The sequence below is a fragment of the Colobus angolensis genome, unplaced genomic scaffold, assembly GCF_000951035.1.
Source record: "Colobus angolensis palliatus isolate OR3802 unplaced genomic scaffold, Cang.pa_1.0 Scaffold16, whole genome shotgun sequence".
Lineage (NCBI taxonomy): Eukaryota > Metazoa > Chordata > Mammalia > Primates > Cercopithecidae > Colobus > Colobus angolensis.
In genome coordinates this window covers 11739656-11764468 of record NW_012114710.1, presented here as the reverse complement: position 1 = coordinate 11764468, position 24813 = coordinate 11739656, and the positions used below count along the sequence as shown (strand labels likewise).

The 24813-nt window shown below is 38.5% G+C and overlaps 1 protein-coding gene across 2 annotated transcripts in view; it reads right to left on the bottom strand.

The window, feature by feature from the left end:
• The window catches only part of CA1 (carbonic anhydrase I), a 51261-nt gene extending 27111 nt beyond the window's left edge, over nucleotides 1–24150 (bottom strand). Inside the window, exon 1 of one of the 2 annotated variants that reach the window (XM_011937100.1) lies at nucleotides 24042–24150. The gene's annotated coding sequence lies outside the window, so the exon portion shown is untranslated. The remainder of the gene's footprint in view (nucleotides 1–24041) is intronic. The other variant, XM_011937101.1, reaches the window with a different exon arrangement.
• Nucleotides 24151–24813: the final 663 nt, after the last annotated feature.

Below are 24813 nucleotides of genomic sequence, written 5' to 3'. Positions count from 1 at the left end.
AAGTTTAAATTTTCACTTTTAAAAGTATATACTTTTTATTTTAAAAAAGTGATTAAGTGTATTTTATTTATTTTGTTTTAATGTAACTTGAAGCTAAGCTTACTGTGTGAACCAAGCCATTTTGATCAGTGATAAATTGCAGGTCTAGTTTTCTTTTCTTCTTATTGAAAGATCAAGAACCTTGGGAGGCTGAGACGGGCAGATCACGAGGTCAGGAGATCGAGACCATCCTGGCTAACACGGTGAAACCCCGTCTCTACTAAAAAATACAAAAAACTAGCCGGGCGAGGTGGCGGGCGCCTGTGGTCCCAGCTACTCCGGAGGCTGAGGCAGGAGAATGGCATAAACCCGGGAGGCGGGAGCTTGTAGTGAGCTGAGATCCGGCCACTGTGCTCCAGCCAGGGCGGCAGAGCGAGACGAAAAGAAAAAGAAAAGAAAGAAAGATCAAGAACCTCAGCCTGCCATGACTTTCTTGGCTTACTTTACTAGCATTTAATCCTTCTAGTATTTGACGTAATTCCCATGAAAACATGTGGACTGAATATAATGTCCTTCATTTCACAAATGAGGAGATTGAAGTTGAAATATTTTGTCACTTGCCAGAAGTCCCATGTCAGGGTGGCAGTGTTGATATTTGATCCCACTTTTTGTGCCTCCAGTCCAAGAGTTTTTTCCATGACAATCAGGAACCTTGAGATTAAAAACACATTGAATGTTGTCATATGTTGGTAAGAATAAAATACCAAAAAGAAAATGCTTTCTACACACAGCTTTTCTCATGTACTCACTCTAACCTTCTATTTGCGCAATTGGAAGCAAATGTGTTAGCCTCATTGAACTTTAGTTTTCTTGTTTGTGAGGTAGAAATAATAATAATCTTACACAGTTGTGAGGATGAGCAAATAGTGTATATAAAGTGCTTCATGAAAAGATAGCACTCAGTGAATGGCAACTTTCCTATAATGATAATAATAATTATTATTATATCTAAGATCAGGTAGGTGAAAATGTTTTATAAATTGCAAATTGATAAATGCAAGGTAGTCTTGTTATAATTATTTTCTTACATTTAAAAATATTTATTCACTATTTTTAGAATATGTTTTAATTGTTGGATCCATTTAGTATATTCACTTTCGTGTTAATTCTAAGCCATTATTTTAGGAAATTAAAAATTTTAAGTTAGTTTAACTGAGTGAATACCAATGCTTCTGAAAAGTGCTTTCCTTTTTTTTTTATTTTACTTAATCTTAAACTAAATGTCTTTCTGCAAGAAGAAATAACTCAAAACTTCTGTTGGGATCAAGTATGATTAATAGCCTGAAATCAGGAATAAAACTGCTTTATAGAAGAGTAAGAAAATAAGGCTCAGATAAATCTCCTAAATTCTTTGTGTACTAGAGGAAAACAAAATAAAATTTCCTCAACCCTTAAAAACTTTGTGAGCTCTAAAACCATTCACAAACATAATTTATTATTACAGAATCCCAGTTGCACACCTGAAAACCCTGGGGCCACATGTGTTTCAGAATTCAGAATTTCTCAGATTTTTTTGAAAGCAATGTAACATAAATACTATATATGAATGCCCTTATCAGGGTCTGGGGGAGCACCTTGTAACTGAACACATTACTATTTTTGGAGCAAATGTATGAAAAGTCATGGCACATGCAATAAATAAAGACTATAAATAGCTTTGTGTCAGGTCAGGTTAGGCCCACAGATGAGTTCAGGTCAAATCAGGTCATGTGTTTTCAGGAACACTTCCGGTTTTCAGAAATTTTTGGATTTCAGAGCTGGAGATAAGCGACAGTGGAGCTGTATTTTTATCCCCAGTGTGGAGCAGGTCAACACAAAGGCAACGTGTCTGGTAGGAAGATCATCAGATTTGGACTCAAGTAGGCCCGAACACCTGATCTACCTTTTACTCCTCGGATTTACTGTGGAAATTGCTTCACCTCTATAGGCCTCTGTTTCCTTATCTGAAAATGGGGAAAAGAATCCTACCTTGCAGGATTGTGGTGAGGGTTAATGATAATATAGGCCAGGTGTCTAGTTACCTGGTACTTACAGTATGATTGATAGCTGCTATCATTGTTCATGAGAGGTAGTATCTAATGAAATTGAATAAAATCTTTTTTTTTATTATTTCAAATTTGAAAGTAGCAGGGAAAAGGGGTAGAAATTTTGTATATGAATCCCAGCAGACTTCCTAAAGAGAAAAGGGGCAAGGCCCCAAAGCTTTGTCTCTGGGACATAACATTTATTGAAACCTATTAGGCTGGACAGGATAGCAACTGACCTCAGCTCAGAGTCAGGGAAGTTCCAAAGAGTCCTAAGAGCCCCTGAAATGAAACCCCCAGGAGGGTAGAAAGAACTTGCACAGTGGGTTGGTCCCAACTGAGAGACGGGCAAATGTAGTCTGGGCCCATGAGGAATTGGACATAGGAACCTGTCTCACCCTGAGCATCTGTGATCATGTGTTCAACCTGCACCAGTGACTATGTTAATTCATTTATTTATTCATTCAGCAATTGTTTTGGAATGTCAACGAAGCATAGATCTATGAAAATATCCAAGAAACATACAGAAACAACTCTATCTTCATTAGCATTATAGTTTAAGAGGGACTTAAACAAGGAGCAACAGCAAATCACCCAAAATTGTGGTGAATTTTCTAAAGGGATAAACTTGGTGAGCAGTGGTAAGGGCAGGAATGGGCTACTTACAAAGAGGAAAGCAAGAGGAGACAGGACAGCCATGACCGAGGCTGAGGTGTGGCCAGAACACTCCTCCTCTGTGACACCTCGCTGCTGTGCCTTCTCATCACCAGCTTTCAGATGGAGTGCCATCCCCTCAGAAGGCCTTCTTGAGCTCACTAAACTGCATTTCACTCTCCACTTTCGCCAGTCACTTTCTCCCCATTATCCCAGTTTATTTTTTCAGAGCTTTTATAACCATCTGAAATTATCTTTTCTAGTTTTGCATGTATTTATTACATGCTTCCCCTCTTTAGAAAGATTCTTGAGAGCTCTGAACATTTTGTCCAGTGTCTGATGGTGCCTAAATATTTGTTGAATGATTAAAAGGAAGACTATGCAAAGACCTTAAAGCAAAAAAAAGCTAGATGCATTCTATGAAATAAAACGAGGCATTTGGGTCTTGTTAATGATAATGGCCTCCAATGAATCCTGCCTCCTGGTATCCCTTATGTAGTCCCCTCCCATACTGACTCAGGGCATGGCCACATGACTTATTTGGCCAATTGGACATCAGCAAACAACAGAAGCGAAGACTTGATAAGTGCTTGTTTAGAACACAGATGAGCCACGTGAGAAAGTCCTGCCTGGTCTGGTCTCCTTCAAGAGGAAATACCACTTGGAGTGCAAGGTGCTGACATTCCAGCTGTCCCAGCTGAAATTCAGTCATCCAGCTGAAATTTGCTCAGTGAATAAATCCAGACAAAACCAACAGAAAGATCCACCCATCCACCCTGTAACAGTGAGAAGAAAAAAAAAGTTGTCACTGTAAGCCACTGAGTTTTTGGGTGGTCAGCTATGTGCAAAAAACCTGAAACAGAGCCGAGAAATAGTGAGCAGGCAAAGGTAGTGTGAGATGGTTTAGGAAGGAAAACAATTATTCAGAACCTTATACATGTCAAATTACTGTATGTTAAATACAATGGAAATTATCAGGTTTGAAGGAAGGGAAGACTTATCACTGAAAAGATCAGTTAGGAGGCTATTCCAGATATCTCTCACTGCTTTGAGTAATGGAATATGGTGGAAAAGACCAGAGGCCAGTGCCCAGGCTTAGGCCTTATCAGACTGGCAACTTCTACTTTCCTTCTTTAGGAACACTCTCTGGGAAGCCTGAGCATCTGTTTAGAAAGCTGATTACTCTGCTGGAGCAATTACTTGGAGAGGCCCTTAATCACAGACACCTTCACCCTGCTCTGCCCCCAAATTCAAGACGAGGAGATATACATCATCTTTCAACGGGAAGAGTGCAGTCCACCATAAGTTCCCAGATATCTCTTAATTCTCACAATAACATTATAATGTCATTAATATCACTCAAATTTTTACAGATGAAAAAATGAAGTATAAATGATCTATATAGCTTTGTTTGAAGTTTCACAGACATAGAGGCAGCATTTTAATTTAGGTCTTCCTAATTCCAAAAGCAAGCTATTGCCAATATAAGATCTGGATGGGCTCTGGGTTGGCAATATATGAGAGTTTTGGTGGCAGAAAGAGAGGAGGTGAAAAGTTGTATTAGAGTTAGGGAGAAGATAAAAGGAAAGAAAGCGATATTCTGGGAAAGCAACTTTTTCTTCTTACTACTCCACCCAAATTGTAGATGACCCTCTGTGACAACCACAACTAAGGATGAGCTCTGAAGAACAACACATGCTTATTCTATCTGGTTGGTGTACAAGGATAATTGTGGTTTTTGCCATTACTTTCAATGGCAAAAACCATAATTACGTTTGTACCAACCTAATAAGTTTTCCACACTTACTATTGCTTCAAATCCATTTAAAAGGAAAAATGCTTATTGAAGCATAGTCATCAGTAGCTAAAAACTAGAAACCACTTACATATCAGCCAACAGGAGAACAGACAAGTACATTGTGGCATTGTTATACAGTAGAGTATAAACAGAACTATATGCTCAACATACATAATTCTCAAAAACATAATCAAGAAAAGTTAGAGAACAATGTATATAGCACAATACCAATTTTATAATGTTTAAAAATATGCAGAGCAATGCAACATGTAACTTACAAATTCATACTAGGTAGCAATCACATGAACAATACACTTGCGAAAAGTAACTACCTGTTCAGGTAATCACAGTTACCTCCAGGAAGAAAAAAATAAAGAAAGAAAATGGGAAATCTAGAATAAAGCTTTAATGGTATCAGTAATTTATTATTATTTTTAAATGAAGCAAATATGGCAGGTAGAAACAAAAGGAACTGTTTTCAAGGTGATTTTGGTGAGATCAAAGGCCAAAGCAAAGTTGTGCGAAGGCTTAGGTGGCAATTTGTAAAAATTTTAACCCATTAGTTCACCAAGTACAGCATAGGACCCTGAACACAATAAGAACTGGAAGAAATGAAGTGTCACTTTGTACCTCGATGTTGTGCAGTTGGGAAGGCACCCACACACTGTACCCTACTCAGCAAAGCCACATTCTCTTAATGGTTTTCAGAAGCCAAGGTAGAGAGGAAGTGCCTTTTAAAAATAGCTTTTGAGGCAAGAAAGGCCATAACAGGAAGGCCAGATGGAAGAACATGAACAGACTTGTTTCTGAGCACATGAAACATCCAGGAATTAACATGGTGGGTTTTGATTGGAGTGGAGTATGGGGAGAATCTTTTCCTGCAGGCCAGATCTATGAGTCAGTGACTTCATTCGGTGGATGAGTCCTAGGGAAATTCAAGTAACTCTTAAAAATAGAAAGACCTGGAATTGCTAACAGATGAAAAATAAGATTCAACCACTTGTAAATGATGATATCAGGACCCTTCTTGTGTTAATTGGTAGAGAGGGTTTGGAAGAAGAGACACTAAACCTAGAATGAAAAGGAAGCCCTGCATGGAAATGATGTGAGGCAGGATGGGGCAGCTGGAGAAACAAACAACCAGTTTCATCAATGGTTATCTTCTGTTTACCTTTGTTTGTGCAAGAGCCCAGAAGAAGCTGCTTGCAACAGTCTTTCACATATTGTTGATAACTTGGTAGGGGTTATAACAAAGGCTTATTCCACTAATGCCCCTAAAAATGTGGGCATGTATCTTATCTTTGTGCACTGGCCTCTTTGATATACCCTGGGACATCCAGATACCCTGAAACCTGAGTCCCAGGGCATAAAACCCACTTACTAGTATTGTGTATGAGTTACCAATAAGGAGACTAAATTCCCTGGAAGAACATGGAGAACATGTGCTGATGTTCGAGACAAATTATGTTTTCTAGTTGTAGCACTTGTTTAAAAAGAAGACACTGAAAAAGCAAGCTATGAACATATAGAAAGAAGGGTTCAAGTCCCATTGAATCTTTGTTAGCCAGTCTTTGGGAGCAAATCCCAGAGCCCTTCCTCCATAAATCCTTCTAGAGAGACAAAATATGAGATTTTTTAGCCTTTTACCTCCTCTAACCCTAACTTGCTTGAAATACTTAGTAATTTTTCATATCTTAAATAGAAAAATCAAGCCAGCCAGATTTTATTTATAAGAAGATGAAATATCGGTTTTCCCTGAAAGTAGGCCTAAATGTAAACTAAAGACACTGCTGACCTTTCCTTGTCAATCTAAAAGGTAAAACAAAATTCAAAATGGCCTGGGCACTCAACAGTAAAGCCTTTTTAGAAAACGATACAAGCATTGGCTGGGCGCAGTGGCTCAGGCCCGTAACTCCAGCACTTTGGGAGGCCAAGGCAGGAGTATCACTTGAACTCAGGAATTTGAGACCAGCCTGGGCGACATGGCAAAACCCCATCTCTACTAAAAAACACAAAAATTAGCCAGGCATGGTGGTAAGTGCCTGTAGTCCCAGTTAGTTGGGGGACTGAGGCAGAAGGATTGTTTGAGCCTGGGAGGTCGAAGCTGCAGTGAGCTATGTTCGCAGCACTGCACTCCAGTCCGGGCAACACCCCTTGTCTCTAAATAAATAAATGAATAAATAATTTAATATGATACAGGCATAACTCTTGTTTCTCATCTCTGGTAACTGTAAATGGCATTATACCGTCCCTATTTCTTAAGGAAGAAACCTAGGAGTCCTCTTTGAATATTTCCTTTCACAAAATCTATTGATCAAATCAGCAGCAAGTTTAATAGCTTCTTCCTCCTAAACATAATTTAAGTCATCTCTTTTTACACCACCACCTGCCATCACCATTTCTCTTGCAGAGCCACCAGGCCCTGGGGAGACCACACTCTTGGAGAGAATGTGGGTTCTGCACGAAGTAATTGATACCTTCAGGAAATGCACCTTTTCCCTCTAAACACAAAGCAAAACCCCCAAAACTGCGAGCTGGGCGTTAGAGGCACATGTTGTCCCATCCTGAGAGTGGATGCCAATAATAACTCTGAGGCTCAGGTCACTGGGATGGGAAATCTGAATCTGTGACTCTTCTCCTTGGGGAGCTGAACTGGTTCATGGTTGCTGATGACCACTGGCTACTGATCTCTTTAAGGAAAGATTGTCCAGTTTAGGAATCTAGGACTCCCCCAAATCATCAAATAATGAATTCATGAAGACCACCAGATACCCAAGAAAATAAGCACTGTATGTGTCAAAGATGTTTAAAGAGGTATTAAAGAAGAAAATGTTAAAGAGATATCAGATGTGGCCAGGTACCATGGCTCACACCTGTAATCTCAGCACTTTGGGAGGCCGAAGCAGGATGATTGCCTGAGGCCAGGAGTTTGAGACCAGCCTGGCTAACATGATGAAACCCTGTCTCTACTAAAAATACATAAGTTAGCTGGGCATGGTGGCAGGCACCTTTAATCCCAGCTACTCGGGAGGCTGAGACAGGAGAATCGCTTGAACCCAGGAGGTGGAGGTTGCAGTGAGCCAAGATCACACCACTGCATTCCCTGGGTGCAATGTGAGATGCTGTCTAGGTGACAGAGCAAGACTCTGTCTAAAAAAAAAAAAAAAAGAAAGATAACAGACGTGAAGTATTGAGCTCGATGTCTAACACTCAGTGGGGCTTACTTACTATGTGGAAGCTCCATCTGGATTGCACCTCATCCTTTCTTCACTGAACCAGTGCTATTAGCACCAATTTACCAGCTATTATCATCTGAAGGTACACGTTGATCATGCAAGTTACCTTCTCTGGGCAGGCAATCCACATCTTTATGGTTTTGAGTTTATGGCAGACTATACAGAGAGGTAATATAGCAGTTTTCTACTGCTGCTGAAACAAATCACCAAAATTAGCCTCTTAAACACAAATTTATTCTCCTGACACTTCTAGAGGTCAGAAATCCAAAATACATTTTTGGGGCTAAAATCAAGGAGTTGGCAGGGTTGCATTCCTTCTGCAGGCTCTAGGGGAGAATTTGTTTTGTTGTCTTTTCCAGTTTCTATAAGACTTTTCCAGTTTCTATATTCCTTGGCTTATGAGCCCTTCTCCATCCTCAAAGTGAGCAGTACAAAATCTTCTCTCCCTCCTCTTTTCTTCCTCCTTCTTATAAGAATCTTTGTGATGGCATCAGGCCCATCTAGATGAATCAGAATAATCTCCCATCTCAGGATCCTTCATTTAATCATACCTGTGAAGTCCCTTGTGTTGTGTAAGACAACATTTTCAAAGATTCTGGGGATTAAATCGTTGGGGTCAATTATTTAGCCTACTACAGGTAGGAAGCAGGGGGAAACTTCTCAAGGACTCATTTAGTGATGGTGGACTTTGGAGGTGATGGTGGCTGGGGTACTGAAGAGGAAACAGGCCAAATGGGAAATAAAAGATGATTTTCGACCCTGGGTGTAATTGAATTGGCATATTTTGAGGGGGTGAGATTCAAGGAAATTAGTTTCACTGAGGGCTGAAAAAGATTCAGGGATTTTGCTTTCTAAAAAGCAAAATTGGGAGTATAATTGTGGTGGGGGGGAGAGCAAGGGGAGTTAGTGATGGCTGAAATAATATAATGTATGAATAGTTTCATTACTAAAGCATATCATTCTCTGGATATTGATAGATATCATTCAATTGGCTGTAGTTGATGTAGCAGAAAAGAATTCTAATTGGTCATCCATTGATTCTATTGATTCTATTGAAATTTTTAGACAGTTAACTTATCATATATTATTTTGATGAAAACATCAATGCTGATATTAGCAATAGATACATGAGAAGAAGCAATTAAAAAGATCTAAAGATCTGTGGTTTGGCAGAATGACTATCAATATAGTCATTTATGTGGACTGCTTACCTTCAATTCCCTTGTGGCACGATAGCACTAAAGCAAGTCAGGGTGCTGTGAGTTTTATTTTATAAAGGCTGTTAAGTCTAAATAGGTTTGCTTAGTCATCATGGTTGCTGTTTTGTGGCATATCCATTCACTTATAATTTAAGGAAAAAGTAAAGTGAACATGTTTCTTTCTCAACACTTTTGCTTCAGGCAACCCCTTGTTGCTTTTACTACTAATGAGAGAAACTCCAATTCTTTAAGAGTTAATTTTAGGACAAAATTTTGCCTGCATCTTTCCAATCCCTGGAATACCATTCACAGGAGCATAGCACAATAAATCTGTTCATGCGGGTGATAAATGCTGTTGAGGGCTCTGCTTGCTAACCATTTAAGAAATACAGATTTACATACTTTCAAGGCATATCTGTGAAAATGTCAGTCCTTTAACTAAACGCTCAGCTACACAGCCTTTCTGCTAAAGGGAGCACCCCCTGAGTGACTTGCCCACACTCTGAGCTCTTCCTGCCTCCAAATGAATTGGTGATTGTTCCCCTCCTGCCTCCAGTGTGTTGGTTACTCTTGCCATCCTTATCGAAGGTAAGGGTCCAGGCCCACCGGCTTGGAGTTATCTGTGTCTCCTTCCCTTTCCTTAGGCTCTGGTGGTAAATGCTGCCAATTCTATCTTCACAACCCCTCTGGTGTTCTTTCCTTCCTTCTCCTTTCATCACCATTGCCTCTCACCTGCTGACATCAAATCACATCGTAACTGACCTCATTGCCTAAGCCTTTGCTCTCTCATATCCAGCTAAAGACCTACTGCAAGAATGATAGCCCTGAAGCCCTATTCCAGTCAGCTCATTCATGGTCAGGGAATTTTCAACACCTTCCCGCTGCTTTGCATAAAAGGCAAATACCACCACCAAGCAGGCAAGGGCCTCAGATCTACTTTTCCAGATTTTTATTTCAATAGTTTCCTTTTTATTTTTCAGTAAAGCAGAACTATATGTTGTCCCCAAATTTCTTTTCTTTCCTTTCTTTTCCTTTTCTTTCTTTTCTTTTCTTTTCTTTTTTCTTTTTTTTTTTTTTTTTTAAATAGAGACAGGGTCTCACCATGTTGCCCAGGCTGGTCTTGAGCTCCTGGGCTCAAGTGATCTGCCCACCTTGGCCTCCCAAAATGCTGGAGTTACAGGCGTGAGCCACTGCACCTGGCTATTATCCCCAAGTTTATTCTGTGTCTCTCTCTCTTTACCTTCAGACTTCGCGATGTGCTGCTTTTTAATGTGAAATGCCCAACTCTTGTCCCAAATACACATATCCACTTGTGAAAATCTAACCTATCATTAAAACTACATCTCAAATGATCGGTACTTCTTGAATAAAGTCTTTCATCTTTGCATTGCCTTAGAGTTTGTTTTACATCTTTCTTATGACAGCACTCACATTCAAACCTTGGTTATATTTATGTGTACACTTGTCTCTCCACCAGATGGGTAGTAAGACTCTCAAAATCAGAGTCCAAATTTTATCAATCCTAGGACTCTTCCGTTCTCTTCAGTAGAAAATCAAAATATTTTGTTAAATATTGGAATGAATAAGCCAGTGAATTCATTATGTTAATTTATTCCTACAGAACATTAGTGATGTGGTGAAAAAACACTTCGAGCACATCCAAAATAAAAACCATCTGGAGCTAGAGTAACAGCGTTTTTAATCAAGCTACACTGTAATACACACTGAGTAATACACACTGTAATACACATGAAATATCAAAAATTTCATGCTGGAAAAGGTGCCAGAATCTTACTACACTATTTTCAGGAAAGAGATACCATTTCTTTCCCTAAGACGTGACCTCGTCTTAGTACCAGAAATGTGAAACCTAACTGGAGAATAAATAAGTTTCAATTTTTAATAGCTCATAAACTCTGACAGGGCTGGGAGTATCAAATTAACTTGAGCATTATCCACCCTGCAGTGCCAGCCGAGGGGCATGTGGAGAGAAAGGTGCTGAGGGTGGGTGTGGGTATGCGTGCTCAGCTTCTAGACGGTACTGGCAGCAACAGCTGCCGCTTGGCTCTGGAGGCAGCCATGTGCTCTCCCTCTGTGGGCAAGAGGTCCAGGATGAGATGGGGATGTGGGTGGTCAGATGGGGCAGGGGCTTAAGAGGAGGCCTCAGGCCCTGGATGGAGATTCAGCTGACCTATATGAAGCTGAGTAATTAGTTATGGCATCACCGGTATATAAAAGGGTGAGGGAATCTCAGAATTGAGTTATAGTACCTGCTTGTGAGACGATATTACATTAGTGATGACAAAGGGTAGCTTCTATGAACTTCCAGAAACAAAAGATTATTTGGAGAGTAAACTTAACAGACGCTTCATTTCAGAACAACATGAAAAAATTACAGGCACATAAATCTAGAAGTAGGCAGCTCCGTCTCTACCATAATGGATGATGAAAGGTGAGATTAAATGATTCTGAACTTTGTCTGACATGATAAACCTCTATGACTTAAGAAAGTGAACCCTGCTTGGCTGGACAGAGCCTCCCTAATATTATTATGGTAGAAGGAATTTCTCACATTGCAGGCTGGGGAAGCCAAATATGGACTTTGTGCCACAGTGTTCTGCACCTATTCGTACACAGGGCTTTTGCTTTAAAATGAGCATTGGGAAGAACTGGTAAATCATTTTATGCACTTTGCTTGTGTTATATTCTAAATAAATTTATAAATGGTTGAGTCCCTTTAAATCTTATTTTTAAATCATATCCTCTTCACCTTCAATATAGCCTGGGCTTGTTAATTTATTTTTAATTTCAGGGCGAACAATTGTGGCCATACACATGAAGAACATTCAAGATGTTGGGAAAGATGACAATTTCATTGCATATCCATGACCCCCTCTTCTTGTTAATGCCCTGCAGGTAAGAATCAATCAGTAGAATAAGCAAGGCCTAGGGACCTCCAAAATAATGAAGGCTTTTATAGACCCAGGCATAGGGCAGTGGCTATGGTACAGGATTGATGTTTTGCCCTGGGATAAGGAACTCAGAACCCTTGGCTCCCTGAGTGGGTGCAATCAGTGAAACCTGGTAGATGTCTCTTGGTCTTTGGAGAAAAATTCCCTTTGCCAATGTCCTATGTACAGCTTGCGTCTGCAGGCCAACTGTAGCGGCCCTGGAGAGGAACTGCAACTTTGAGCGGAACTATTGTTAATCTACACAGTTAAGAAGGGGAGAAGCCCCACCATGCTCTTTCTTCCTTTTTTTTTTCCTTTTTATTTATTTATTTATTTTTGTAGAGATGAGGTCCCACTATGTTGCCCAGGCTGGTTTAGAACTCCTGAGCTCAAGTGATCCTTCCACTTTGGCCTCCCAAAGTGTTAGGATTACAGGTGTGAGTTACTATGTGCCACCCATTACGCTGTTTCTCACCTGGAGCTTCAAAAGGTCACTTTTCCCCCTTAGCCTCCAAGGAAGACTTTTGACCTTTTGCTCACAAAATAGCCAATGGCCAACAGTGTGAGAAAAGATAATCTATGTGACCACTGTTTAGAGAAATGTAGATCAAAACAATGAGAGACCATGGGAATGGGAGGCAAAATTCAGAAGACTGATAATATTCCTGTGGAAACACAAAGTACTCCGATAATTCATTTGCAGCACTTATTTAAATTATAAATGGACATAGAGTTAGATTCAAATTTCTCACTTTTAGGAGTCTGTGCAATTGAAAAATTAACAAGAGTAATTGGAAATAAATGTGCAAGGATGCTAACTGAATCAATGTTTATAAGAGCAGGCATTTCAAAATAACCTCAAGGGGAATGGAATTAAATAGTGATACTAGACAAGTGCCTTTGTGATACTTTAAGTGTAAAAAGTGAATTGAAGAGCAATGGCATAATATGATCCTGATTTGGCATATGAAATGTTTTCGCATCTACACATTTATGCATTCAGTGAAGAGAGATTAGAAAGAAACACCAATCTGCTAACATTTGTTGCTTTGAAGAGAATAATACTCTAAAAGAGGACAGATTGTTAATTTTGACTTGATTTACAGCTGTATTGTTTGATAGTTGTAGATAATATATATTATTTTTGTAATAAAATTGTTTAAATTTTTCTTAACCTCATATTTAAAAGTTTATAAGATTTTGAGATATTAATCTGAAGAATTTCAGAGACAGATTAGAGAATTTAAAAATTAACAATTTCTTGCCTTAAGAATGAGTCAATATTTTAATAAATTCTTATTTTAACCAGTAAGAAAAGTTTATAAGAGGAAAAGAACCATTTCTGTAGTTTCTACATGTCTACTGACATGTCAATATAGCTGTTGTGCCCCCTTTTGAATACTATTTTATTGCCTTATAAAATTGGAAATCTCCTAACCAGATGAATGTATGGAGAAGTTATTTTATTTTGTACCATCTACGTGATGATTATACTCCTAAGAGGAAAATAAATATATTTGTTTGAAAAAAACCAAGGGAGTCAGGGGAATCTCACTCAACTCTGTGGCATAAGAGAAAACTTTTAAATTAAATGATTGGAAAGAGAAAAACAAAGCTAGGGATAAGTTCTGAAACCTTTTTAAAAAATCTTTGCTCTGTGGTTCCTTTAAGCGAGCGGTTCTCAAACATTTCTGTGCATCAGAGGGCTTTGTTAAAACACAGATTGCCCAGCCTCACCTTCAGAGTTTCTGATTCAGTGGGCCTGGAATGGAAGCTGAGAATTTGCATTTCTAGCAAGTCCCAGATGATACTGATACTGCTGCTCTGAGGACCACACTTAGTGAGCCACTGCTTTGGAAATATTCCTTGTATACCCTTTGCTAGAAATGGCTAAGATTTCCAGAAGCGAGAACAGAAATAAAGGCAAGATGTACACAAGTGATATCTGATACTGGGGTTGAGATTATGTATGATATACAATTTTTTAAAAAGTACGACTATGACTGAGCTGTCATTACACTACATGTGCTGCGGTAGTATTTTGTATGTTGTATAAAACAAAAGCATTAAATAAAACAAAAGTATTTAAGAATAATAGAAAATTATTTGTATGTATTAAATCTCACTTTTTTTCATTGCTTATAAAAGAATATGAACTGTACAAGTTTCCAGCTAGTTATACATATTAGAAAATAAACAAAAACAAAATATTGAAAGAAGAGAGGAATGTTTACAAATCGTTTGTAGTTTTAAAATTAAAAAATTAAATTAAATTAAATTTAAAATAATAATAATTATTATTATTTTGAGGCAGAGTCTCACTCTGTTGCCCAGGCTGGAGTGCAGTGGCGCAATCTCGGCTCACCACAAACTCTGCCTCCCAGGTTCAAGCGATTCTCCTGCCTCAAACTCCTGAGTAGCTAGGACTACAGGCGTGTGCCACCATGCCTGGGCAATTTTTTTGTATTTTTAGTAGAGATGAGGTTTCGCCATGTTGGCCAGGCTGATCTTGAACTCCTGACCTCATGATCCACCCTTCTCTGCCTCCCACAGTGCTGAGATTACAGGTGTGAGCCACCGACCCTGGCCAAATTTAACATTTAAAAGTTTTACCTGTCTTTAGTTGTGGTACATGATTGCTTTAAAAATACGGAGGTGTTCTTTTCACATTTTCTTTGTGTGAAACAAACATAATATGTTTTTAATGATTGTTTCATTGTGACTGAAGCAGCTGAAATGCACAGTGTGCTCTTTTGAGTTTCCCTATAATTGTTCAAGATTGGTTTTTCATTGTTCTTAAACTTCTTTTTTGGAGAAAGAGAAACATGGAAAAAAAAAAAAAGAAAACTTTAGATAATTATAACCTTATACTATCTTCGGGGCAATGCCTCATTTCTAAGGGAGTTCAAGCACTGTGCATCAGAGCCAGGAGGTTCCAGACTTGTCACTGTCATGCCAATCGTATAACTTTCCAACAGGTCCTCCTTCCCAGATTTTCTACTTGAAGCGGTACCAAGTCTCTGGACAGAGCTTCAAGGGAAGGATTTTGGGGTCATGGGTTTTTTCCAGGGAAGCTAGAAAAAAGCTTCCCTTGCAATTTGAGTTTGAAGGCAGTAGCTCAGTGGCAGATCAGGACACCTAGGAACATTTCCAAGGAAGTAGCCACTTCTCTCCCAGCCTTGAGCCCTAATCTCTGGGTTCTTCCCTCTGAGATTCTCCCCCGTCTCAGCTAAACTGTGCATCATAATTGCATGGCTATTTGAGCTATTATTTTTAAATAAGATGTTTACTTTGTGAAAGCTCTTATGTTAGGGAAACCAGAGGTCAGCATTGCAGTTTGTTTACAGATCTGTGAAATGACTTTGCCCTGCTACCCCCTTATTTACATCAGATTTCATCTTTCATGCTACCCTCTCTTTTCCAACTTCAGTTTTCTAATGCTCTTGGTTACCCCACTTTGGAGATCACCCCAGCTTGCCTAGGACGCACCTCTCCAACTTTCAATGCGTAACCTTGGCTAGTTAACCATCTTGAAACAAATTCATATCAATGCATTAATGACAGAAAATAGCTTAATGTGGTCATTTCTAGTCACATCTTGCTTTACATGGTGATTTTAAAGATCTTAAGTAAAGAAATGCATTTTGAACAATGAAATGCCATGGACTGGTAGGGCCAGCAAGGAGATGTTTAGCCAGAGCAGCTTCCCATGGTCCTTTGTATCATAGCAGCTAGTCTATCTTTGGTTGATGCAAAAGTTGTACTTAAGAGAAAGCATGTGAACAGGGTTCTCTTTTAAAAGTACACTACAAATAACTACCTGAAAGGGAAATGAATGGGAACCCTGGCACTATGGTGGGTCAATCTTGATGTTCTCTATTCATCCCTTATGCTTGTTACCCATGTTAGTCTGTTTCTTATTAATTGGAAATTACTTTCTGTTATAGTCCTGGACTTGCATGTAGAGGATAGGATTACAGTTCAACAAATAGCCAAGTAATATCTGACCAACTAAGTTAAGATCCCTGGAATCTGGTTACATAGGGTTTAATGTGGCTAGCAAACTACTTTCCCTGTAGTGAGAAATAACATGACACCAAACCTTTCGGAATCAGGCCAGGAACCGAAATGGGGGGAAGTTGAATCAGCTGTCTTTGAAGCTGAACCCCATCGTTAAGGGCTAGATGGCACAGCCATAGAATAGGTTAGGACTGTTCTAGAGAACTAGTGATGATTATATATTAATACCTGTAATTTATAAGCCCATAAGGATTTATGCTTCTTGTATTTTATATGTTTATTTGTACTGGTTTTCCCACTTTGACAGTCTCAGTCTATCTCAGATTGGCAGGAAATCAATTGAAGTAAGCTTTGTTCAGACTTCATTCAGACCTCTGGGGATACAAATGGTAGTGACTGGTTATCATGGGAAGAGTGAAATTCAGAGGAAATTGAATCAAAACCCTCTAAACTTAGGCATTTTTTAGTAGTACTAAAACCTTGGAGTTTTAAAAAAAAAACTTTAAAAATCTTTTAGCTTTGTTCTATCTTATTTTTATTCTTTAGAAAGAGATATAGGAACTTTGCGATCACCTTGAATGATTTTATTGTAGTTAGAGAGTAAAACATTGTAGCTCATTTCTGTAAATATGCAACTCAGTAACCATGTCTCAGTAGAAATGCTTTTTATTTACAGAGAGTAAATAGAAAGTAATTTCAATTTTCTAAAAATAACAAGTACTCTCAAAATTTATGACAACGTGTAGTATAAGTATGTACAGATACACTATTTAAAATTTATGTCTTAGACTTTCTTTTCTCAGCTAATATTCATTTTTATTGACTTTTCTCAGAAATTATTTTAATCAGTCCTGTATTAAAAGATGCACAATTTCAAATTTCTTCTTATCAGATTAAGACACAAAATAGGTTAAAATATAACTTGCCATTGTTAAGTTTAAATGGATCTTAGAAGTGTTAAATTTACATTTTCATACTATTCTGGATACTTCTAGGAATTTTAAATTTGATGTCATAATTTTTCTATCGCCTTTGGTTGTCTGCATTTAACATGTGACACAGTGTGATATCTGAATGCCTCTCTGAATAGCTCCCAGCTCTAATGACTACTGCTATCTTTGGGATGGATCCATGGATTCTGGATCTATCTTATGTGCAGGTAGAGGGAGTTTAAAGGAGATTTAAATTACCCTGTCAACTCCAATGACTCTTCATCCCTGGAGTTTGGTTAGCTGATTCTGTGCCTTGGTCCTAGTAATTGGGGGTTCTATCTCACCTAAGATCTGAATTCATACAACAAATTGTTTCAAGACATGTTTCTCTTCCTAAAGGTAAGCCTCTGGCTTGGTAATGATTCTGGTGCCCTAGGCTTTCTAGGTCTGTTAATCTTAATTCTTTTGGTCATGCATTCCTTTGAAATTATGATAAAAGTTAGGTTTGTTTCCTTTGAAAGTGCACATATTCTCAGGTACGTGTGCATATACACACATGCTCACAATTTTGAATACAGTTTCTGGGCTTTCATGAATCCTAAGGCAACCCCCAAAGAATGGGATCTCTGAATATTTCAGGCTTTAATGCCATGGGTAGTACACCCCAGCAGAAATCAGCCCAGCTGAGGCAGCATCCTAAATCACATGCCATTGAAGCTGTCTTGCCCTTTGGTGCACCAGAATCTTGTCAACAGTAGTCAGGTAGGGTCCACCCAATACAAATATTTGTCTAAAGCAATACCCAGAGAGGTAATATGATTTACAACTTAATGAGAAAAATAAAATCATCTGCTGAGCATGAGTGAAGCTACTTTAGAGAATGAGAACAGTAAAGATTGTACTGTGTTGATAAAGACTTAATTGCACTCAGTGAATTACAGAGCAGAAAGGTTCTGATATTTGCTTTCAGTTTCTCTTCACTGAGGAACTTTTGGACTTCTATATGCATTGTGACTAAAAGAATTGTGGCCTGTCTTCTATGGATGAATTTAAGCTCAACCATCAAACATCCATTAAACACCAAGTATATGTCAGATCCTAAGCTGGGTGTTGTGGAAAAAAAAAAAAAAAAAAAAAGGAGTGAGAAGCTCAAAATGCTGTAGAGGAGAAAGATGTGTAAGTAAATAATAATGAAAGGGATTGTTACTTTTTAAGTGTAGATTCCATGCTAATGGTTTCACATATGTTATTTCACCAAATCTTTAAAACAATCCTAGAGGCATGTTTATTTTTATCCTCATTTTATAAGCCAGGAAACAAAATCATGGACAATTGACCATATGCCATGGTAGAACTAAAGTTCAGACCTGAGCACAGGGAAGACCCAGGTTTTTGGGAGGCCCTTTTTAAAAAAGAATGCACTTTGTACTCATCAGATGGCTACTATGAAACAAAAAGAAAAGCCAACCAGACAAAAGTACCGCAGAAAACAAGTGTTGGTGATGATGTGGAGAAATTAGAACCCTTGTGCATTTCTGGTGGGAATGTAAGGAACTGTCACCATTGTGGAAAGCAGTATGGTGATTCCTCAAAGAATTAAACGTATAACCACCTTACGGTCCAGCATTTCACTTCTGAGTATATATCTGAAAGAAGTGAGAACAGGGGCTTCTACAGATATTTGTACACCTGTGTTCATAGCAGCATTATTCACAATAGTCCAAAGGTGGAAACAAACCCAGTGTTTATTGTCAGATGAATGAATAAACAAAATGTGGTACTATATGTACAGTAGTTTCCCCCTTAACCAAAGTTTTGCTTTCCTCCATTTCAGTTACACATGATCCACCACAGTCCAAAATTATTAAATAGAAACTTCCAGAAATAAACAATTAATACGTTTTCAATTGCATGCCATTCTGAGTAGTGTGATGACATCTCACAGCATCCCACTCCATCCTTGTGGGACTGTGAATCTTCCCTCTGCCCATTGTATCGCCTCTGTACACGCTGCCTTCCCCTGAGTCACTTAGTACCCTCTGGGTTATCAGATTTGCTGTTGCCATGTTGCAGTGTTTGTGTTCAAGTAAAACCCTTATTTTGCTTCATAATGGTCCCAAAGCCCAAGATTTGTGACACTGGTAATTTGGATGTGCCAAAGAGAAGCCATCAGTCCTCCCTTTAAGTGAAAATGTGAAAGCTCTTGACTTAATAAGGAAAGGAAAAAAGTCATATACTGAGGTTGCTAAGATCTATGGTAAAATCAAATCTTCTATCCAGGCAATTGTGAAGGAGGAAAAAGAAATTCGTGCTAGTGTTGCTATTGCAACTGAAACTGTAAAAGTTACAGCTACAGTACGTGCTGGCTGTTCAGTTAAGATGGAAAAGGCATTAAATGTGTGGTGGAAGACATGAATAGAAAACGTGTTCTGGTAACAACCTGTTGCACCAGAAAGCACTGAGCATCTGCGAAGACTTCAGCAAGCAAGAAATGAGTGATACCAAGCCGCTTACTACAAGTAAGGGCTGGTTACACCGATTCAGGAACACAAAAGGTTAAAAGGCTATGGCTACATCACAATGCTTACATCGTTCACCTCCTGTCATCTCATCACAGAGGCATTGCAACATCTCCCATCACAAGAAGAGTGAGTACAGTACAATGAGATATTTTGAGAGAGACTACATTCACATAACTTTTTTTATGAAATATTGTGATAGTTGTTCTATTTTATTAGTAGTTATTGTTGTTAATCTCTTCCTATTCCTAATTTATAATTTAAACTTTGTCATAGGTGTGTTTATATAAGGAAAAAAACATAGTGTTTATAGGGTTCGGTACTATCCATGGTTTCAGGTATTGTAACGTATCCTAGCAGATAAGGGGGACTACTGTTCATACAAGCAAATATTATTCAGCCTTAAAAAGAAATGATACCTGCTACAATATAGATGAATATTGAAGATACTATGCTAAGTGAAATAAGCCAGATACAAAAGGACAACTACTGTGTGATTCCAGTTATGTGCGATACCTAGAATAGTCAAATTTATAGAGTTAGAAAATAGAGAAATTGTTGCCAGAGCTCGGGGGAGGACGGAGTGGCGTGTTATTGTTTAATGAATATGGAGTTTCAGTTTGGAAAGATGAGAAAGTTATGGAGATGAGGTGCGATGGGGGTTGCACAGCAATGTCAATGTACTTACTGCCACGGACCTGTATACCTTAAAATGTTTCAAGTAGTAAATTTAATTTTACCACAAAAAGAATACAAAATTAATAATAAAAATTAGTGACTAAAGTGAATATCTATTTAGAACAAGAAAATGATTTATAATAAATCAAATATTTTACAAAGTTAAATATCAAAAAAATCACAAAATAAAAAAAAATTTCATATTCAGCCACCGCCAGACACAATTCTCTAATAGTTTTTATCTATATTTAAATTTCATAATTCTGGATTATCTCTTCATATGACAAAAATTTTATATTATTTTCTGTATAGAGAATAGAAAGATATTTCAGTCTTATTTCAAGCATGGTTGATTAAAATTTGTGTTTGTTCTTATTAATATTGGGATTCATAAAACTTCACACACATTTGAAGTACTGCTATAGGTTTGTGTCTTAATACACAGGATTCTTTAATTTTGCACTATTTTTGTCAAAAAAGTTTTGTAACATATTATATAGTTTTAATTGTACATAAGACATTATCAGATACATTCCTGAGAGAACCTGTCTTAACTAGGTTTTCTGGTCAAATTCTAAAAAGGAATTCTCTGCTTACAGTTTTACACATTGGATGGCTGAAATTTTTTTCCCTGGATTTGCTCTGCCTCTGTGCATTTCACCATCTGTTTCTCTTCAATAACCTACAAATTTCTGAACCTGGGAGCCATTAAGAAGCACACTTCCACTTTTCGATGTGACTTCTGGCCCTGCATATTTGTTTTGGCATAGTGGGTGCTACCCTGAATGGCTAGCAATAAATTATCAATATACAGAAATGACTGATACCCACACAAATATGTCCCACTAAAGCCAAACTAAAATTATTCTCAATCCAACATCCTCCCTTTCCGTCTCAAAAATGCCCGCAGCCTCTCCAACAACACCTGATACAGGAAATATGATGCCGGACAGTTGTAGTAATATGATAATGGGGTTGACTGATTGTGGTTACATATCTTTTGCAAATTTTATATAAAACATTTCTTGTGCCCTTCTGGGATCTTGGAAGTAAATCAAGCCAATGAATGGTCTTGCAGCTTAAGCATCATTATTTTTGCAATATTGCCACCTCTGCCTAAGTCTGTCTCACTCCAACATTTTTGCTTCTCTCCACTGTGCTATTCCACCTTAGATAATTGTAAAACATTAAGATAAGGGCAATGAGAAAAACCTAATTAGACAGTAAGGACACATTAAGGAAAGACACATAAAACAACCTGGAAGGAAGGCTACGGAGGGAAGAACTCACCTATCTCATGCTGGCCTGTCCTGGCATTGCACTGTTTTATTTTATGTATTTTGTTACCCCTTTCAGAAAAGTAACAGCACAGCTCTGCCCAACTAGCACATCTAATGCTGTGTCCCACCCACCTGCCTTACACTGACCAGTGGTGCCATAAAAGTCCTGTTTTTATCCTTTTCTTTTGAAAAAAAAAAATTAGAACAAATAGAAAGCTTTGAACAAATATTGGCATGATAGAAACAAGGAATAAAATACATAGAAACATCCCAAAGGAAGATCTACATGCTCTAAATGAGTTTGTGTCTCTTGGAGAGGAATAAAATCCAGAGCACAGAAGATGTTCAGATAAGATGGATGAAACTCAGAATAACTCGAGGTGCAGCAAAGACTCAGGCAGAACAACTATATCCTGGCACATGCTATCCCAAATTTCAAAAACAGAATGGTGGATGTAGGTGAGTTATAGATCATGAGCTTGACGCAAATGTAGGTAATATTCTAAGATACAGTATTCAGTAGATAGTGTTAATCATGTAGGGAATAGTCAATAAAATGACAATAGGATTACTGATGTTGAACTGGATATAAAACATGTAAAAAGCAAGTTGACTCCAATCAGGCAATAAAGACATTAAATTCAGTCGAGTAGTAAGTAATATCCTGTAGAGGGAATTTCACCTACCAAATTACACAATTATAAACTATAAAAGAAGCCAGGCATGGTGGCTCACACCTTTAATCCCAGTACTTTGGAAGGTCCAGGCTGGCAGATTTCTTGAGGTCAGGAGTTCTGAACCAGCCTGGCCTACATGGCAAAACCCCTTCTCTACTGAAAATACAAAAATTGGCTGGGCATGGTGATGCATACTTGTAATCCCAGCTACTTGGGAGACTGGGACACAAGAATTGCTTGAACTGGGAGGCAGAGGTTGTAGTGAACAGAGATCACGCCACTACACTCCAGCCAGGGTGACAGAGTGAGATTTTGTCTCAAAAAAACAAAAAAGTTGTAAAAGAGGTAACTTTAAAAATTGGGTAAGGGGGCTGGGTGCGGTGGCTCACGCCTGTAATCCCAGCACTTTGGGAGGCTGAGGCGGGCAGATCATCAGAGGTCAAGAGACCGAGACCATTCTGGCCAACATGGTGAAACCCTGTCTCTACTAAAAATACAAAAACTAGCCGAGTGTGGTGGCACACACCTGTAGTCCCAGCTACTCGGGAGACTGAGGCAAGAGAATCGCTTGAACCCGGGAGGCAGAGGTTGCAGTGAGCCGAGATCGCGCCACTGCACTCCAGCCTGGCTACAGAGTGAGACACTGTCTCAAAAATAAATAAATAAATAAATAAACAAATAAATAAAACTAGGTAAGGGTACACATGATATACCAGACTGCATGAACCGGTGTGAGTTTGGAAAGCTCTGTTACCTCAAGGAGATGTCCAGCAGATTGACTTTTGGGTTGTGTGATACCTGAGCATGTGTGGTACCTGATTAGGTCCCTGCTCCTCTCTCAAATTCTTTAACTGACACTTCAACCCCGGCCTTGATTCTCTGATACAGTATCCTTGGCCCAATCAGATCATACATCTATCTATTCTCTTTATTTGCATAAGTGGCTTTAAAATACTGGGAGAAGAGAGAAATAACTATAAGAATGTTGAAGTTAGTCAAATCCATAATATTAACATATTTGTATTAACTTTAGAAATGTAATAATTTAATCATTGGGATAACCTGTGATAGATTGTTAAGTTGCTTGAAGCATTTAATAGAACCTGATATATTAGAAAATCAGATATATGAACCGTATAATTTTAATTTTAAAGTACAAGAGCATTTTCTTCAGTCTATATGCAGTGTTTGAATGTTTAAGAGAACATAACTTACTACTGCATACATTTGATTTATTACTTTTACTGGAATTGCTTTAATTATTAGAACCCCCTCCCTCCTTTTTTAAACTTGCAAGATGTATAAAAGATACTAATGTGTCAGGCATTTGAAATGTTTGAGAGATTCAAGTAGATTAAATTTGTAATTAATATAATATATGATATTTAAAAGAAATTAACCAAATCTATCAATTGCATTAATTGTTTAGGGGAATTAACCTCAGATTGAAGATTAGTCATGGAATAAGCTTACATGGTAATTTATATTGGCCAGGTGCAGTGGCTCATGCCTGTAATCCCAGCCCTATGGGAGGCCAAGAAGGGCAGATCACCTGAGGTCAGGAGTTCGAGACCAGCCTTGCAAACATAGTGAAACCCCCTCTCTACTAAAAATACAATAATTAGCCAGGTGTGGTGGCACATGCCTGTAATCCCAGCTACTTGGGAGGCTGAGGCAGAAGAATCACTTGAACCCAGGAGGCAGAGGTTGCAGTTAGCAGAGATGGTGCCACTGCACTCTAGTATAGGCGGCCGAGTGAGACTCTGTCTCAAAAAAAAAAAAAAAAAAAAAAAAAGAGAGGCCAGAATATTATATTATCCTTTTCAAATTTCCAGATTTCCAGAGATCTGCTTGATAAATATAGAAGGTTTAGAAAAACTATAAGGGTTTTTTAAACTTTGCAGCTTTCATTCATTGAATAGTATTTAAGAGGTACGTAGGACTGTATTTTATAAGATTTAAAGATTCTTTCAGCAGTCAGACGAAACACTTCAGTGCTTAGCCAGATGAAAGGCAGAAGTCTTTGTTACTTACAGTTCCGAATGAGAGAAGGCTGCCACAGAGGACCACACAGGGGATTGCACCTGAGGACTGGATACCACAAGCTGGAGGGGGAAAGGGCAGCTTATGTATAGCAAAAAGGGTGGGGTTAGCTAGGTTGAATAATTTTGAAAATTTGCACAATTTTGGCGGGCTTTGGGACATGGGCGTTGTCCTTAATTTTCTGATGTCTGGCCCTGTGGTGATTAGAGTGGGTACATAGTGGCCCCGGAGTGTGAGAACCTGATAAGGGAAGTGGTTGGGGTGTGGATTTAATCGGCTGCTCAAGAAAGGAAACTGACCAGCCTCTAGCTGAGGCCTCAAAACCAGGTCAAGACAGCACCATAATCAATAAAAATACCATATATGAAATATATTTAGTCACTGATTCCTTTATATCTTGATGTTGATTTTGAACTCAATTATTTGGGGTATTTGAGTGACCTGAATAGTAGAGGAGACTTCTACAGAATAGGGCCTAAGTTGCACTAAACAGCATGGAAAACATTTTATTATGACAGTAACAAGGAAGAAACCAAGTAGAAATGTGACAAGTCCCGGAAGGCTGACTTGTAACCAGGCTCCCATTTGTTTGGTGTTGGCCAGGAGAATACATCAGTCTTGGCAAGGGCCTTTAGTCATATTTTGACTGAATTTCAGAGTGCGTTAAACATGTAAGGCATGTTTTCTTTAGGGTGATGGTTTTGTGATCCAGGCTTTCTGTTAGTGACCTCTTGATTGGTGGTGTTAACCCACCTACAACAAG